Raw genomic sequence first — 18,027 nt, forward strand, 5'->3', positions numbered from 1 at the left:
AAATCGATCGATATTATAAATTACAGTCTAATAAAAAAACTCTTCAAATCGTTCCATAGTCGAGGTAGAATTTTCCCCGATGAAAATGAATATAAACACGATCAATCAATGCATAGTGGTTCCAAATCGCAAAATAGTGGCCAAAATCTCGAAAAATAATTTTTCACTGTTGGAGGTTTCTCCTGTTGGAATTGTCAGTTTAATGATGTCTCTTTAGGGTAGGGAAAATGAAATGAATCATATTTTTGTACCTGGATGGCAATTGCGATCCAAACTTTGGTTTCAAATCTTAGAAACCACTGTGCATCAAATTCCAGGTGATTCCTACATCTCGCCATTTTGTTTTTTAATTCGTAATCAGCGACTTCGAAACCCCCTACCTACAAATTTTTAGCTAAATCACTGTGCATTGTAGCAAACACTCATCACTTTGATAACCCCGCTTCGTCAATCTATTATTTATTAGGGATTTTAGGCCGTTTCGGAGTTTGCATTCGCGTTGTGCAGGGCCTTGGACAAAAAGGTCTTTGCCGATCGGTCGAGCACGTTCGAACGAATTTCTTCGCGGTTGACTGGTCCGTATAATCGAGTTCGCCTCGCCAATTCTTGGTACACACGGTGTACACGCAGCCCGTCAAAACAAAGCGCGTACGCGAACGCTTTGTCGCGGCGTAAAGCTTCGCGAATGCAAAATCGAATCGCGTTCTACGAGGTATTGGATCGCGTGCATTAAATTTCGTTTAAAAATCCCCATCAACGGAGTTTTAATTCGCAGACAAGTTTACAAACGTTGGTTCACGAGCGAAAGAGCTGCCCAAGGAAATGGGCCCTCCTCGCAACGTTTCCACGCGATAAATTAATCCGATCGTACTTCTCTTTCTCTGGCCCCCCTCTCTCCCCCCCAGCTTCCGTTTCTGTTCCCTCCCCCGAACACGGTTGCATGATTTTTCCTCTCTCCGTGTCCGACTTGACGCTATTTATCTCTCGGCGCTTCTGATCCTCTCTCCCTCTCTTCCGTTCGTTATCAGTTTCACGTGTTTTTTTACCGGTCTCTGTCCGTCGACGCTCCGTATCGTTGCAGCGCGTACTATGTGCCAGATACTAGGGCGCGAGCTTATCAAACAGCATTCAATGCCGCGTCGTCGAGACTCGGTTCCGCGGGAACAAGAAATTGCAATATTGTGAATAGGTTGATCATTAGGAGAGTTTCTCTCCTTGCGAAACTGCGCATTAGCGTGTGCGGGTTCGCGCGGTAATTGCACGCGTAGCAGATGTACCAGACAAACATGGGTAGCGTTGGCTGCGTACGTTGATCAACGGATGGAGGGGAAATATTTATTGGCGGATCAGCTAAACGAAGCACGACGCGGAGGCGCCATCCAAAGGCTGCGTTTAGCATTACCGTCTTGGTCGGGGAGCCTGATGAAGCTACTTTCAATGCCGACGGCGCGGTGTTTCGCCAATAGCGAACGTGGCTTGTACGCGAACGAGTCGAACGGAATTTTTTTGCCAGAGATTACCCTAACGGATTCACCGGCGAAAGCGACAGTTGTCCCTGATTTTCGAACGTTTCGATCTCCTCGAAGAGCCAAAAGCTGGAAGGACGAAATAATTCAGTTTCGGTTTAAAGTTCTACGGAAACGTGGGCTCCGGAGGGCGCGAAACGGTTCTAAAATTAGCGGAATCGCGAGAGAGGGCGATTACTCTCGGAGACCCGGGTAAAAGGAAACAATGGGGAGGATCCTCGAAAGGGAAAAAGGAAGGTGAAAGAGGGAGCGTCAGGGGTTAGTAAATGTAAAACGAGGCGCGAACCGGAGAGGGATTCGAGGTCGAGGACGTTGTCCAGGAGATCTCGAACGCTGCTCGTCCCGAAACGAGGGCGGTGATTCGAAGGAACTTCCTTGGGAGCAAAGTTCCAAATAGAGGAACGAGAAAAGAGGGCGATCGAACATTTTGCTGGCCCCGACCGGGTCCGGGCAGCCCCGATATTCTCCCATCGGCCGGATGGGGAACCGTCGAATTCATTGATATTCCGGCCCTGTCGGAAACTTTGCGATAATTCGATGTCTCGACGACTGCAAGAGCAGCAACAGCGACCTGGTCTCCGTCATCACGGTCGGACCAAAGCGGCCTACGTGACTTTTCTGCTGCTTCCCTCCCCCTCGATCCCTCCTCTGCTTCCAGTCTATCGCTTTCCTCCTCCTCCATCGGGTGTACCGTCTCCCTCCATCCTCGGGAACACCCGCGTCTCGTCGTCCCGCCGGAGGTTTTCGTTCCCAGGCTAGGAAATCGACTCGTTTTGTTTCCTTAAGGGGTATGTAGTCTGGAAAATGTGTCTACCAAATATTAAATTGAAATTCGGAAAACTAACCAAGTTATAGCCTGCTGTTCACGTGCAGGTATAACAATTGGACGTGAAACTTTAAAGCTGTTTTTCAATAGAATTTATTTTCAAGATATCATTATGAAATTTATACAGTATCTTTAGAACTGGTCTCTCTATGGTATGAACTAGGATAATTGCGATATCTGCAATACTTTTTCTTTTATTAACAAAAAGGCAGCCGAATATGTGAAAATATTCAGTATTTTTTCGTAAAATAGCTGCCATTTTGCCATTCTTTGTTCTTTTGAAAAAATTAAGAATATCGTTGGTTTTTGGATGTCGCATACTTTTGTTCGTTGATCAATAAAAACAGCGTAATCAATGGATATTATGCGTTGCAAAAATTCGTAAATATACCTAAATATATAATAAATGTACCTACAAAACCCGGAATTAATCGCTTTTTAATAGCCCCAAAAAAAAATCACAAACATGTATTTTTCGTGCCTACAAGGTAAAATGGCCCCTTAAACGCGGACATCGAAACTTCCCGACCGTTTTAAAAACTTAACTTCCTCGAAGTTCAATATTTTTATTACGAATGTGTTCCCGCGGGAGAATTAATTCCGTTTACGTAGGAATCCGGGATCTCCGGGGCCAAGGAAACTGCTGAGAGGCGGTTTCGATGTCCCGCTGATTCCCAAATCGTTCCCCTCCGAGGAAACTGTCGAACGGAACGAGTCGCGGATAAATCATAGGACGGGTTGAAAGTCGGATACCTGGCCTCGCGTTCTGGTCCGCAAGAAACAGTTCGCAGCGCGGGGTCAAACGTGACTCGGGTTCGCCGGTTTTTACGCAACCGGACCCTTATTTACGTACAGTCGAGTCATTCGTTTTCCCATTCGGCCGTCCCGCGTTTCATTCAATTCTGCATCCTTCGACCAGTCGATCCCCCTGTTTCCGCTACATTTTTCGATCGTATAATTTATTTCCCGTTCTATTATTCCCTCGGTCGTTCGCGCCGCTCTCTCTGTTCTCGAATTTTTCAATCGTGCTATTTGTCTCGTTCCATTCATTCGCTTTTGAGCGTATTCGATGTTCTATTTTTCTTTCGGCGAAACGCCGCGTACCCCGACTCCTGCCCCCCTCGCGCGACGGGGCCTCTTACTTCCATATTTCAATTCCCGATCCTCTATTTTCTCCCGGTATTCGTCATACCGCTTGAAACGACCGCAATTTATCAAGGCAATATCGCGCCGCGCATCTTATCGCACGCTGAACTTTGTGCCCCGTCGCGGCGCGATGTCCCACTTAATTCTCCCGTTTTATCCGCGACTTTGTTCACGCCTCGTTTCTTCCTTCCACCGACACGGTGGTCACCGGTGACCGGCTGGATTTTTTCAGACCGCGACGAGACCGTGAGAATTATGTGTCCAGCGATCGATGGGTTGCTCGATCCCCCGGGGGGGGGTGAAGGACGATTTTCGCAATTTTCTCGTCGCCCTCCAAGTTTCCACGTCGCCTTTTTCCCCTTGCTTTAAAGTTCCCTCTTTGGCGTGCCGGGTCTAAACGCTCGGGCTCTTTCTCGCGTAATTTTCGAGTGGAATTTCTTCGCGCGCCCGGAACGAACAGAGCAGTTTTTTCAACGCCCGCCGCGCGAAAGGTTAAGCCGGTGCTCTCTCGCCGCGCAAAAATTATCGGGCGCAAATTGAATTGCGCCACGTTTAATCACGGCCTTCCTCGCAACCGACGACGATTGTCCGTTCTGTCAAAAATTACGAACACTGGGTCACCTGAGAAGCCCGTTACCGCAAACAACTATAAAATTATCATTGCTCGTTGTCTAATAAAATACACGACACGCCTCTGAAACACCGGAATTTTTTCTCTTACGTATTCATAAAGGGGCTACTTTTCCGTGAAAATTATAGGTAATTATTTACTTTAGCGGTTCCTCACCAATTTCGACGACTTTGAAATATGTTGTGAAGGTCACTGTTATGAAGATTTTTCGCGATTTTTTCGTTTTGAGTAACTTTTATTGAAAAATTTTGTCAGTTTATCAGGAATGCTTGAAAAAATTGAATTAATCACTGGAGTACATGGAATATAGGGTTAAAGAATAAAAAATTAACGTTTATTTGAATTTTTTCATTAAATATATTTTTTAAATCAATTGTATATTATATTATGCCGACATCTGAATCAGAGTCAGTATTCCTATCTGATTGAAGATACGATTCGTCTATTATTAAACAGGGTGAGACATATGAACTAGCCCCCACGATTTTCCAGCCCTTTTCCCATGTTAGCCGCTTCCTAGAAAAAAAAAAAATTCGAGAAGGTGTGAAATTTTTCGGCAAAATTCAAAAATTTGAAATCGTTCTAAAAAAATTATTTTTGGTTGCAGAAGTAGATTACAATCATTTTTGGTCATTACACATACCCCCGAAATCCTACGCATATTCAAGAAAAAAAATTCCTTACCGAAAATCTAATGTGAGACCAGCAATGCTGTAATTTCATGGGTATCTTTAAAATGTCATAACTCTTGAACGGATTGAACGATTTTAATTTTTCAAAATGCAAACTACGCGTATTTTAGTGGAGAATGTGTGAAAAATCCAAAAATATTCGGAAAATTATTCCTTAACTCCAAAAAAAGGGGAAAACCTCATAAAAATGGTCCAATTTTCAAATATTCATAACTCCCACAATAGTGAATATATTTCATTGAAATTTTTTTCTGAAGTAGAGCCCATGGGTATCTACAAAAAAGTAGTAAACAACTTTCCTAAAAATCAAAAACGAATTTTAAGGAAAAATCGGCAGGGATTAAGGTGTCTAAATGTTTCAGTGAAAAAAAATTTTTTCAAATCGTTCTAAAAAAATTATTGTTAACTAGAAGGCTCAATTACAATCATTTTTTGTGAATAGAGATACCCTTGAAATCTTGCGCATTTTCGAGAAAAAAATTCAGTACAGGCGGAACTTCAAAAGTTAATAACTTTTTAACAAAGCCTCCATCAACAAATTGGTATTCTTGATTTTCGTCTCATTTTGGCCTCCAGTATCTCCCATTAAAATTTCACCCAAGGCTGAACACCCTGTATATGGGAGTTCAGGACAAAACTAATAACTCCTAAACTATTCAATTTTCAACCTAAAGCCTCTAATACTTTTTTCAAAAGGATACAAGGATGCATCGATTTATGAAAAAAAAAATACAATTTTACTAACAAAATTAAGTCGATCTTAATTTTAAAAAGCTCTGTATAATGAGAAAAATTAGCACCGTTTACGAAAGAGATTTTGCGTTTCACTATTAATGGAATGAAAAAGAAATGGCTTTGACACGTAGCCGTGCCGTGTCGACGCAATGGAGACGCAGCTTAACGTATTTTCCGATCTCATCGAAAATTTCTAGACAATAAAGCGCTTATTTAAGAATTTCACGTGCGGGAGAACGCATGACGGAACGCGGAGCACCGACGATCCGTCGATTAACTTTTATTAATCGAATTATGCCTGTGTCCGTCCGAATTCGGTACCCTTACACCTTCCCATTGTGTCATTCGTTCGTTCGTAATCACTCCCCGGATGATTTAGCGAACGATGCACGCAATATGGGAGCAGCGCCGGGAGAATTTATCGAGTATGGTTTCATTTGTAACGCGATATTGTTAATAAAGGGAATCGAATAATGAGGAGGGTATAAAGCGAATCGCTTTGCCGGGCAACAATGCGATTTATTAATTTAATTGTAACGACGGTACCGTGCCCGTTATTTTTCAGGACTGCGCGCGAAACACCGAATCCAGCCCCTGTAAATTGATTCGATCGAGGTATAAAAATTAAACGACGAGAATCTGGATGAAATTCACGGAACGACAAATATTATTCGCGCCGGTTCGTTTAATCGAAATAGAAAACATTGTGTGCTCAAAGTCCCGGCGCCAGTTACACAACTTTTTTACAGTCTCCTCTCGCGATTGTTATTTTTCGAACCCCGTCGTCTGGGAATATATCGTATTTTTGTCATAATATTCCTCTCAATTTCGAGCCATAGAAAATATTGATACGATTTTGACCGTGAAAGCCGTGTCGGAAAGTAAAAGCCAAGGCTCGCCGAAACGTTTTCGTTTGTTCGCCGGGATGAATTTCCGGCGAACGCAACGAATCGAACCTCGTCCGTAATTGTATGTAATCTGATTACGGAAGAATCGCGTCGACGGACTCGGAACGAGGTGAGACGAGAATGACTCTCCCGCGGCAATCGGATTTCCCGGTGGCAAAAGCATCGACGTTAACCGATTTTCCGGCTGATCTTCCTTTCAAACGAGCTCCTGTAATTCGTTTGTTGACGAACCCTGGACGCGATCCGCGAAACGCCCCGGCTGCAACGTGTGATTTCTATCCGGCTGCGTAATTTCCGCGGCGGTAATTTCGCGCTGAAACTAATCGTTTCGAACAAACAAAGGAACGAAGCAGCGCCGTTCCGTTCTGCTCGAAATAAATAAAAAACAGGGAGCCCTTTACGATACTTTTTTATACCTCGCCGTGGCGGACGTCCAGAGACGCGTCCCGCGCACGTGCATCGGAAAGCACCGGTTTTCCGGCTGCCCGTGAACGGTATTTCGTCGATGTCCGGACGTTCCGCGGAGGAGGCTCGCGAAACTTTGTTATTTCGAAAGTTTTAATGCCCGACGTTCCTCCAGCCGGTCCTTTTTTCTTTATTGTTCGGGGTGTCGCTAGAGGCCGACGATAATACCGTGCAACTCGCGTTGTTCGTCGAACGGAGAGAGGACCGTATCTCTTCCGACTTTTCCGGACCGAGTCGCGAATAACCAGCGAACTTCCCGGCCGCGCGGAAACTCATTTTCCGCATCGACGGCCCGCCGAAATTTGTCGCGATTTGCCTGCTTGGGAAACAGAGCCCGTAAAAATCCACCCCTGCTCCTCCCATCCTTCCCCGGTTCGATCGGTTTGCATCGATTAGAAAAATTGTTTCGCGGTCCCCGACTCACCCCCGGTTCGAGTCGAGAAATAAATTTCCGTCGATCCGCGAAAGAAGCAGAGCGCGTAATGCGCGGTCGAGGGGGGGATCGCCGGAATTCCAGAGTCCGCGGAGTGAAAATGAGGAAAACGGGGCGGTCGCCCTTTCAATCCGTGCACGGCGCACCGTGACGGTCGAACTCAATGGCTACGGTTCCGTGCAATAATCATGGCATGCAAATTTCACCGTTGCATAACGCGGTTGTTACGATAAAATGAATTTCGAACGCATTGTCGCGCTTTGCATATTGGCAACCGGTCGCTTCGATCCCGACGGAGATCCAGAGGGTGACAACGCGCGAATAAGCTCGGTGACGATCGATAAAAATCGAAAGAAGCCACTCGATCGTCCGGGAATCGACGGACTGGCGAACAGTAAAAATGTTCCGCGACTGTTTTTAAAGGGGAAGCGAAGAAACGGCAATTACTTATGACGCGAGACAATAGATAGCCGGAGAAACGGGAAAGAACAGGATAATAAATTGGCCGCGTGAAACGTGCTGGCTCAGCGTTTTATAAGTTTCCAATGGGGAATAGGAAGGAAGGCCCTCGAGGAAACCCTCGTCGAATCGGGTAGGCTCGTCCCCCGGGGAGAAAAAGCGTAATTTTCAAGTAATATTCGCTTCTTGCTTCCACGAAATCGTTGTTTGATATTCGAATACGTCGCGATATTGAATCGAGAGACCAAGGTTCTCTAATAACTGTTGATCCAGGGTATGTAGAATAAAATGTATTTTTCAGGCTTGACGGGCATTTCTCAATTTTGGTTTTACGTTTCGACGGCCACCTTCTCGAAATTGCTCAACGTGCCGATTTATTCGGTTTGTTTGCGGCGCTTCGATTAAAATTCCGTTTACGGTATATCGTACGGCTGGCCGCCTTCCGTCGCGAAATCCGCGAAACCAATCGTTTCAAAGAATAAACGGGTTTTGGACGATTCAATTTTCAAATTTATGATTGGTTTGTCAAACGTTTACACGGTTTCACTGGGTAAACAGCGATCGTAATGTTTTTATTCGTTTGTTCGCAGGACAACGTGATTCCGTCTCGCCGGTTTCATCCGTTTGATTACGGTGAGTACTCGCGTTCGCGCGTCCACTCTCTTCCCCACCCACACCATTGTTTTCTCCACGGTTTGGAAAAATTGGCGATTTCGCGGCTATTTCGAGAACGGACCCCGCCGGGGTTGCTTCACGTCGATAACAAGGAAGCCATCGTTCCGACGCGACAGAAATCGATCGATCCTCCGCTCTCTCTCGAGTATTCTTGGTCCGCCGACCAGAAATTCACCGGAAATGACTGTTCCTCGTGTATGTTCCGGCAGTCAGCCGCGAGATTTATCGCGAATTTTCGTGCCTCGATCTCGAACGCTGCCAACGAACTCCTGGTCCAAGCATTCGCACGCGTCCCCTCGTCGATGCGCTTCCGTGCATCGCCGCGATTTGATAGACTTCCACGATAAAGACTAAGCTTTCCACTCGAATAATTCATTGCCGGTTACCGGAGCCACCGTTCTCGCTCGTTTTCGAATCGACCACGGAATGGTCCGCTTCTCCCCCGCGCGTTCTTTTATTCTACGCGTGCTTTGGACCGTCTGTTTTCCAAACATGGCGTCTAAATAAAATATCTTCACGAGCAACGAGATTATCAAAGCCGAGTCCTAGTCCTAGCTCCGACAAAGAATTTTTCACGCACTCTTAAGCCCGTGTACCGTTTCCCCGACCTACATGATTTATTATCAATGTATGCATCGATGAAAGGAGATTTATGCGAAGCAATAAAATCAACCTCCGTCCAGGGGGGTACATAATGCGCATTGTCCGCTCTAAAGGCTGTCTTTATAGACTGCTCCGTGAATGGTCTCGTGTCACGCATGATGGACGAGGTCTTCCGATCCTCCGGATTACTTTTATAAACGCTCGCGAGCGGAACAAGAGACCCCGCGCGCCTTCCTGTTCCGAGCGTAGATCTTGGAAACGCGGCGAAAATAATATACAACGGCCAACCCTGGGAAAAATTTTAATGAGAGATTCTGTAGGTCAAAATAAGACCAAAATCAAGAATACCAATTTGTTAATTGAGGCTTCCTTAAAAAGTTATTAACAAAATTATTAATCAAATTTGCTCACCTACACGAATTTTTTCCTCGAAAAATTTAAGGGGAATAGATGTACGTATGGTCAGACAGTATATTTTCAGAAATGAATTTTTCTCTTAAAAGTGGCTAAGATTTCGGGGATATGTCTAATGACCAAAAATGATTGTACTTGACCCTTGCGACTAGAAATATTTTTTTTAGAGCGATTGGAAATGTTTTAATTTTCCGAAAAAATTTCACACCTACTCGAATTTTTTTCTCGAAATTGGGTGGGATTTCGGGGTGTGCCTATTGACCAAGAATAATTAATATTGACTCCTGCAACTAAAAACAATTTTTATAAAACAATTTGAAATTTTTTAATATTCTCGAAAAATTTCACACCTACTCGAATTTTTTTCTCGAAAGTGAGTAGTATTTCGGAGGTATGCCTATTGACCAAAAATGATTGTTATCGACCCCCGTAACCGAAAATATTTTTTTCAGAACGATTTGAAATTTTTTTTTTACCAACAAATTGGTGTTCTTTATTTTGGCACCTAGAATCTTGCATTAAAATTTTTCCCATATTTCGATGCCTTTGGCGACCATATCTTCCTCGATGTTATATTTAAAAAACACAGACAGGGTCCTGTGGTAAAATTTTCGAGGCAAACAGCCCCACACACACACACACACACAGACGTGCGTCGTCGACGGATTTCTTTTCTCGTAGGGTGTTGCGTTACGACGTGTTTTATTATTTATTAGTGGGAGAGGAACGAGACGGGGGGTTGAAATCTCGTCGATAATATCCACGGATCGAAGAGCGGTGCAGTAAACGCGAAGGGTGCGTGCCTCGCCCTTCGTCGCCACTTGCTCGTTTTCTCCTTTCGCCCTAAACCACCCTGTCTCCCTTATCCGACGTCGCATTGTGCGTGTCCCATTGTGTCGAATCCACAAGGGCGGATTCCCTCTTTTTCCCCGTCGCTACCCACCCCGTAGCGATCTTTCTTTTTTTTTCTTTTTTTTTCTGTTCGTTTGTTTCTTCTTCTTGTCCGTTCTTTGCAGGACATCTCGGACGTTTCTTTGCACGGAAAGGTAGCTTTTTCCATGCCTCTCTATCTCCGATCTCACCGACCCCGTCCGCTTTGATCCCTCCTGTCTATGCTTCCGTCCTTCTCGATCCACCTTTCGCGTCCCGCTCTTTTTTTCGAGGACCATTGTAATCTACTTTCCACCTGTCTGCGTCCCGCATACTTTATTCCGGTATAATTCGAGCAACTCTTTCGTATCGCCGCACCACCTTTTCCCTTTTCTCGCGTCGCGCCTCATCGGGATTTCTCTATACGCCTCTGGTTCTCTTTGCCTCCGTCCACGGTGCTTCACGACCTCCTCGACATTCCTATTTCTATCCTGCATACCCTTTTCCACCCCCGTCACGCCTGTCTTCTTTCATTTTTCACTCGACGGGCTTTCGTTGCGTTTCTCTTTCTCTTTATTTTCTTGCGAGCTACCCCCATCATCGTTCAACGTCTCCGCGTCTCGGTGTTGCGTTATTTCTTTCAAGCACGGGCCAGAGGAGCCTAAATTCGGTTCAGTATTCGGCAGGCAGCAACCGGGGCCGCGTAATCCAACGAAAGTGGATTAAAATCGAAGGAGTAGAATTTCGGGTCCTCGTCTCGATAAGAGCAAAAACATTCGCGACCCTTGTTCGTTCGGTTGGCGTCGCTGACACCCCCTCGGTCCCTTCACGCACCCGTAGTCAGCCAGAAGGGAGGAAACGCGCATTACCACCCGAAAACGGAGCAGAAGGGGAGCTTGTTTCGCGTTCGCGTCGAAGGGGGTAGCTCGTTAGTGCCGTGAACTACCCTCGTCGAGAAGAGTCGAGCTACCGGGAGGTGTGGGGGGATGGAACGTGGGTCTCTGTAAAATTGAATCTTTTGTTTCTACGATGCCGCTTTCGGAGGAAGTTACATTGTGCTAGGCGGTGGCCACGCGTGACACGCGCGAAACCGCCCGCGTCGACGCCCCTTTTATTATTATTACGCTGACGCGCGTGTGATTGCGTCATACTTTATGCACGAACACACGGAACGGGGTGAGAACGAACGGAGAGAAGGAAGCCGCGAATTCGATATCGAAATTGCGTTTCCATCGTCGCTTGCTCGCGCGGTCAACTGCCGGGACAAATAAAATTGTCTTTGCGTACGGTGGAAGCGCTTGGAAAAAATTAATTTTACGAGAAACCCGGAAGTCCCTGGTTATTTCTGTCGCGGCAATAATATTGTTCTGCCGTCTGTCCGTGGGTACGGTAAATAAATTTTGGCGTTGACACACGCGGTTCTTGCAGGGAGACGTTTCGATATAAAAGTCTCGTCCCTCCCCCCTGCCACCCCTGCTGTGGCTACGAATCCCTTTGTCTTCCTGCCCTCTGCAGTACTTGGTTCTTTTTGTGCACACGTGGCACGCTGGAGGGCGCGGGCACGTATTATGCGAGACGGAACGCGGGATAGTTCGCGGTAATTAAAATTCGAGGCCGTTTGCGAGCACGAGACACCCGTTTGACCGCCGTAAAGGTCGCGAAATAATTGAGGTAAAATTAAACTTGAATGCACCCCTCGGCCGGAATACAGAAACGCTTTTAAAAGGATAAAGAAATTTGCAGTATTACGCGAGAAAAGCCGACGACGGTGTAAGCAGGACAGACACGGCGAGTATCAACGTTAATTTATATATAAAATTCGTACGTCTTCCGCTACTCTTGCACGTTTCGAAATAATCTTTTTAATCTCTTCGATTGGTTGCGACAGATCGTGCTTACCTCGTGATTTTGGCCCACTGGGGTGGACCGCGCTAAACGCATAAATTCTCAAGTAGCAATCACCAGCTAGAATATTAGAGGCCGTTTCAAGTATTTAGCGCGATACCGAAATACCTACTTTTCGCAGAATTAACCGCGCCTCGGTGGGATTAACAAATCGCGTACAAGTCAGATTCGAGATTAAATCGCCGAAACGAGTAGTTATTCGATTAATAATGCACTATCGGAAACCATTATTTGCTCCATGGGCGATGTAAACGAAAAGACTTCGAGATTAATGGTTACAGGGAGCATTTGTATCGGGAACGTGTCTACGCCTTCGCCAGCAATACTTGAACCAAACTCAATTATCAGTTTTCTACCCTTTTATTCGATGCTCCGACCCGTGGAATTAATCAATTAATATTATTGGAGGCGCGGGTCGGGCTCGCGAAATTTTTAACACAGATTTCCGAGGTCTGCCATCAGTGTTCCCGATATAGACGCTTCCATAACCATCAATCTCTTAATGTTAGATTAAAATTGCTCGCGTCTAACAAGCTCGAGCTTCTTCCTTCGAATCGTCCGTCGATCTAGATCGTTTAAGGGTCCCCGTTTCGGAACAGCCAAGTCATACTTCGATCGTCCGTCTTGCCAGATAAATGGAATTGGACCAATTTCACTCTCGTCTATCACGGGTTGCCTCTAATAACGAGGCTAACGTAGCAAAATGAATGTTTGAAAAATTCAGAAAGATGTACAGCTACGGGGAGTATTAAAGCGAGTGGCTGCTTGTCCCTGTGTGTCGGCGGAAAGTCTTGAGAACGGAAGTTAAATTGCTCTCTCCGGGTGCTCCGCGATCATTTCGCCGGCCGAGACGAAGCGGCTATAAACAGTTGTAAACAATCTTCCGGTTTTTCGCGTCCAGGCCGCGACGCGACTCCTCGAGACACTCACTTTGCGGAAAGTTTTGCGGCTCGTTCGAGCACCCCTCGTCTTCTCGTTTCGTTGAACGGAAACGAGGAGTCTGCTACGCTGTCTCTAATTTCCTGGATCGTTTTTCGATCCCTACGATTTTGCAAAACGCTGGCAAACATTCGTTTTGGTTCGTCGTTATATCTGTACAGACGAAGAGTTGTTTCTGCCACGATTTTCCATAAACCTCGGAGAATCGCGATCGTTTGATAACTTGCCGGCGAATTCGTCGATGTGGAAATCAGATCTCCGTTTTCCGGGACGCGGGATGTTTGGACGATTCGAGCGAATTTATTCCCAGCCAATTCGAGAACGCCCAAGTCCTCTCGTTCCTTTATCGTCGGTTCCCTCGGTTTCCAGCTTCATCAGCGCGATAAGCCGGCACCGATTCAGCGTTTTGTCCGTTACAACGTAAGAAAACACAGACGCCGTTATAGGATCCCGGCGGAAATGGCCCGAAAGTGCTTTTTCGATATCTTAAATAAAGGCCTAGGTTTTCGTGTTCGGAAAATTAGAGCTCGTGAGAGCGTTCCTGTTCGCGGGAATGGCCCGAACGTGGGACACGGGGACCCGATGAAATCGTTCGCCGTCCATGGTATCGGGTAATAGGGGACGATAAAAAATTATACCCTCCTTTACGCTTCTGTTTCCGTGGCCGCGTTTTCCATTTCGAGCGCTAATTTCCGCGGACGCGTCCGATAAGCGGAAAACGTCGTTTACCTTTCGGGGTTTCTCGGCAGTTCCGCCGAAGGACGCGGCCATTTTCGCGCAACGAGACAGCCCAGGAAAATCCCTGGAACGCGACGGGGTTTCTAGTTTCAACGTTTGTTGTCGATCGGATATCGATACTGTCGATACATCGTTCCGTACATTACGGTTTATCAGCGTCGTTTACATTACTCTGTTATCGTTGGGGGTTCTATCCCGTGTACCAGCATTGTACATCCCTATCCTATTATTATTATACAATTCTCGGACATTATCGTGCCCGTTATAACGCTGTTCTCGTGCGTGAACGTGCCGCCGAATAGTTCAACGTTCCTTCTAACAATATCGCGTCATTATCGTTCCGAACCATACGCGAACGTTCGTACGAAGCTCCCGGAGATTTTATTCAGGAACAACGGGGGAACGGCCCGGAAACGTTAACGCCGATTTATCGGTCGGAGGATCTATAAATTTCGGGATTAGCGCGTCCCATCGCGGATCGTTTTTCCCCTCTAATTCGAATTTCGAGGTCTCGTGGTCCGCGGTTGACTTTCACGGCAGCTTCTTCCCGGTCGTACAGGGATATTCCATTAGTCGTCGCGTGTTGCGAACCAGCTCTTACGATTACGTCGGAAACGACTACACCCCACCGGTTCCTCGGACCCTTTTTCCTCCGTTAGGCTCGCTCGTTCTCCGTCTCGTCTATGACCTGCACTAACTTCCTTTGTTCTTCTCTGCTCTTCCATTATTTTAATCTTTATCTCGTTCCGGTCCCGTGCTTCTCTCCCTTCTTGTAATCCCTGTCCCCCCTTCTCTCCTCGTTACGCCCTGCGAACCCCTCTGCGTTCCGCGTTTTTCTCCCGGTGCGAATCGTGCTCGAAACAATTAGCTCACGGTTACCCCGAGCCACCCAAAAAAATGACCATTCTCGACCCTCGATTAATTGATAAACTTTTTGCTTCCCGGGAAACGGGATGAATTTGAGGATGGACAGGGTAGTTGTTTACTTTTGCGATTTCTCGCCAATTTCGATGATCTTGAAATATGTTGTCCAGGTCACTGTTGTGAAGATTTTTTCTTTATACATGTTACCCGCCGCTCGACCTTCGTTTTCGAGATATTTGCATAAATAATTTTATGTCTGGGTTAGGTCTAGGTTAGTTCTGGGTTAGGTCTGGGTTAGATCTGGGTTAGGTCTGGGTTAGGTCTGGGTTAGATCTGGGTTAGGTCTGAGTTAAGTCTAGGTTAGGTCTGAGTTAATTATTATTAAACTTTATTCTTTATTATTATTAGTATTATTGTCGTTATTATTAACAGAAATGGGAAAAATGTCTTCTATTGTATAAAAAAATGGAAGTTTTCTTGTATCAAAATCGTGACGACCAACGAGAAATAATATATATACTGTCAAGCTAATATCGAATAATATTAATAAAGAAAATTGCAATATCTAACCTAAACCTAATCCATTATATTAACTACTAGTCAGGCGGCCGGTTACTCACATCGATTTTCAACCCCTTCAGGGACGATTTTTTCTTTTTGGTCCATTTACTATTGACAGTAACTATAATTATAAAAAAAAGAACACATCCGTTATACGTATCCATTGCCAGCCTTAATGTATCTATAGAAACAATAAACAATTGGCGATTCAACGCTTACACACACGCTACTACAGTCACGTACGTATAGACAGAATTCATTGCAGTAGCAGCGATCTTTTTGAAGAAAAATCTCGGAAATTAAGGCCGAGCAGCGGTTATATATATTGGAATTGGGTGAAAAAGCAGTACACTTTGTAAGTAAAAATGAAACTTTATTCTGTGGTTTGGAAGGACGTCTTTACTCTGTTAAAACTGAACAAGAAGTGAAGCGACGCTCAGATCCCCTAAAAGAAAATCTGGCGTCCGCTTAAAAAGGAAAGAAACCATTGCCTGCATCATGTTCATTTCCCTGGCCCTCGATGACAAAATAGACCCAGGCTTCGTATGCAGACAATGGACAGTGTTTCTCACTGTTAGATTCAGTTTTGTAATGATTATTTATTAATAATCCAACAATATATAGAGAGAAAAAATGACGTTGACAACATATTTCAAGATCATCGAAATTGGCGAGGAATCGCTAAAGTAAATAATCACCGTGGACAGTTTCCCCGAACAGGGAACAAGTCGCCCGAAGAGACGCCTGTTTCCCGTGGTCGTCTTGGATCCGCGAGCGGAAGCGACGCGCGTTGAACGGAATACCGTGTCTGCGGCGTATCGGCCGGATGGCTCGAAAACAAATAGAAAACCGGGAGGATGCGCAGTCTGTTCCGCCCCGGCGCGGCGTCTGTCGTCGGGCAACGGCGTAGTGCGACGAACAGAAAACGGAGAATGGCCCGAGGGTGGCTTCTCCCGCAGGAAGCGCGACGAGGACTGAAAGCGGATCCGGATAAGCGTGAAACCACGGAGCGAAATCGGAAAACAACCTTCCCGCGTCGACCGGGAAGATGATGGAAGGAGACTGGCTGAGTCCCGCGTGGTTTCGACGCCCGCTAATGCATTCCGCGTCGCGACGCGCGTATCGGTTCGCGTTACGGCCGATTCGCGGCGGATCATAGACGGGGGGGAGAACCGGGCTCCCACGTGAATTATTCACCACGCGGGACCTCGCGAATTTATTCTCGCGAATCCATCGACGACCCCCGCGAACTTCCGTTAACCCGACGTCCCCAACCGCCTCCCACGAAACTTGCTCGCGGAACGACGAGTAAATTGCGGCGGAAACGCGGCAAGTTTCCCGGAGAACATTGCGCTTTACGAATGTTTGCGGTTTCTGACGCCTTACCGTGGTCTCGCTCGCATCCTTGGCGAACCGTTGACGTACTACCACCCCCTGGACTATCATTTTTCAAAAACCTCGCGCCAACTAGGACCAAGAATAATCTGAAAAACGAACAATAGAGCAATTTCGCTCGAAAGCAGACAACAAAGACGTTTGGAATATACACCGCAACGTATCAGCTCCCAAGTTGCTCGAACGTCGTTGAAACTCCGACGGTGGGGTTCGGTTTATACCGTCTACGTATAATTATGTTTTTTGCTAGCTGCACGCGTTGCCAGCTATTACGTTTTGCGCGGACAAGTTTGCTCGAGTAATTCGCGCTCTGGATCCACGAACGACTTCGAAACCTCAGACCCAACGTTAACGTTTCCGTATGCTTAATTCGAGAATCTTCCCGGAATTAATACGTTCCGCGCGGGGAATACACGCGAACCACGAACTTGCTGCTATTAGGTCATCCCGTTGGTAACGTCGTCTCTTATCCTGCTTCAAACAAACGCTTCTGTCGCGTCGGAAAGTTTCTTGCCGCGTCTCTCGCGTTCTTGAGAATCTATCAAAGACGATGCACCAGAGACTAGAACATCGAACGTCGTACGTTGACGTTTACGCGGGGGATTATATTTGCTGGTGCGTACGCGTACGAGCGTGTTTGCGTGCTTGGAAGCGGCAGTATCGAGCGTGAATGGTCACGCATGCATGAAAGGTATCCAGGTGTGTGCCGTACGTGCACGCGTGGGTGTGGGCATGTATTTTCGTTCAGGGGCATAGACGCTCACGCGGATCAAGACGTTCGTTAAGCATGCGTGACCATTCACGCTCGATACTGTCACGTCAAAGCACCGCGAACGCACATAACCACGCTCGCGTGCACGTACGAACGTCAACATTTAATATGCGACGATCGAGTCTCTGATCATTAGGATCGGAGCGTGGGGTTCGAAAAACAATGGAAAATGTTCCTACGTAATATGCTTTTTATCTCTATTGCGGTCAAGTTCGGTTGTAGAACGTATCGATTGTTGAGGGTGTTGTTGTAATTTCATGGAAGCAGGTTCTTCGTTTAATAAAAGGCACAGTTTTCCGAAAAAATAACTTATATATATTTGATGTAATTTGAGTGTACAAGGTAAAAAATATCCCAGGACTTTACGTGTCCTGTCCTCACCGACTCTTTGCTTCGAACTGCCGAAAAAAATGGCAGCCTTAAAACAAAAAACAAAAGCGACAGTCAACCTTTTTCCAGGTACGCTTGAC

General features: G+C 46.1%; 1 protein-coding gene across 2 annotated transcripts in view; it reads left to right on the plus strand.

The window, feature by feature from the left end:
- The window catches only part of LOC122395950 (prolyl 4-hydroxylase subunit alpha-1), a 149,316-nt gene that overhangs the window by 50,311 nt on the left and 80,978 nt on the right, over nucleotides 1-18,027 (plus strand). Inside the window, exon 3 of one of the 2 annotated variants that reach the window (XM_043393953.1) lies at nucleotides 8,412-8,454. The exons of the other annotated variant lie outside the window; for it this stretch is intronic. The gene's annotated coding sequence lies outside the window, so the exon portion shown is untranslated. The remainder of the gene's footprint in view (nucleotides 1-8,411; nucleotides 8,455-18,027) is intronic. 2 annotated transcript variants of the gene reach the window in all.

Source organism: Colletes gigas, unplaced genomic scaffold, assembly GCF_013123115.1.
Source record: "Colletes gigas isolate AHSC1104 unplaced genomic scaffold, ASM1312311v1 Colletes_gigas_Sc00006, whole genome shotgun sequence".
Lineage (NCBI taxonomy): Eukaryota > Metazoa > Arthropoda > Insecta > Hymenoptera > Colletidae > Colletes > Colletes gigas.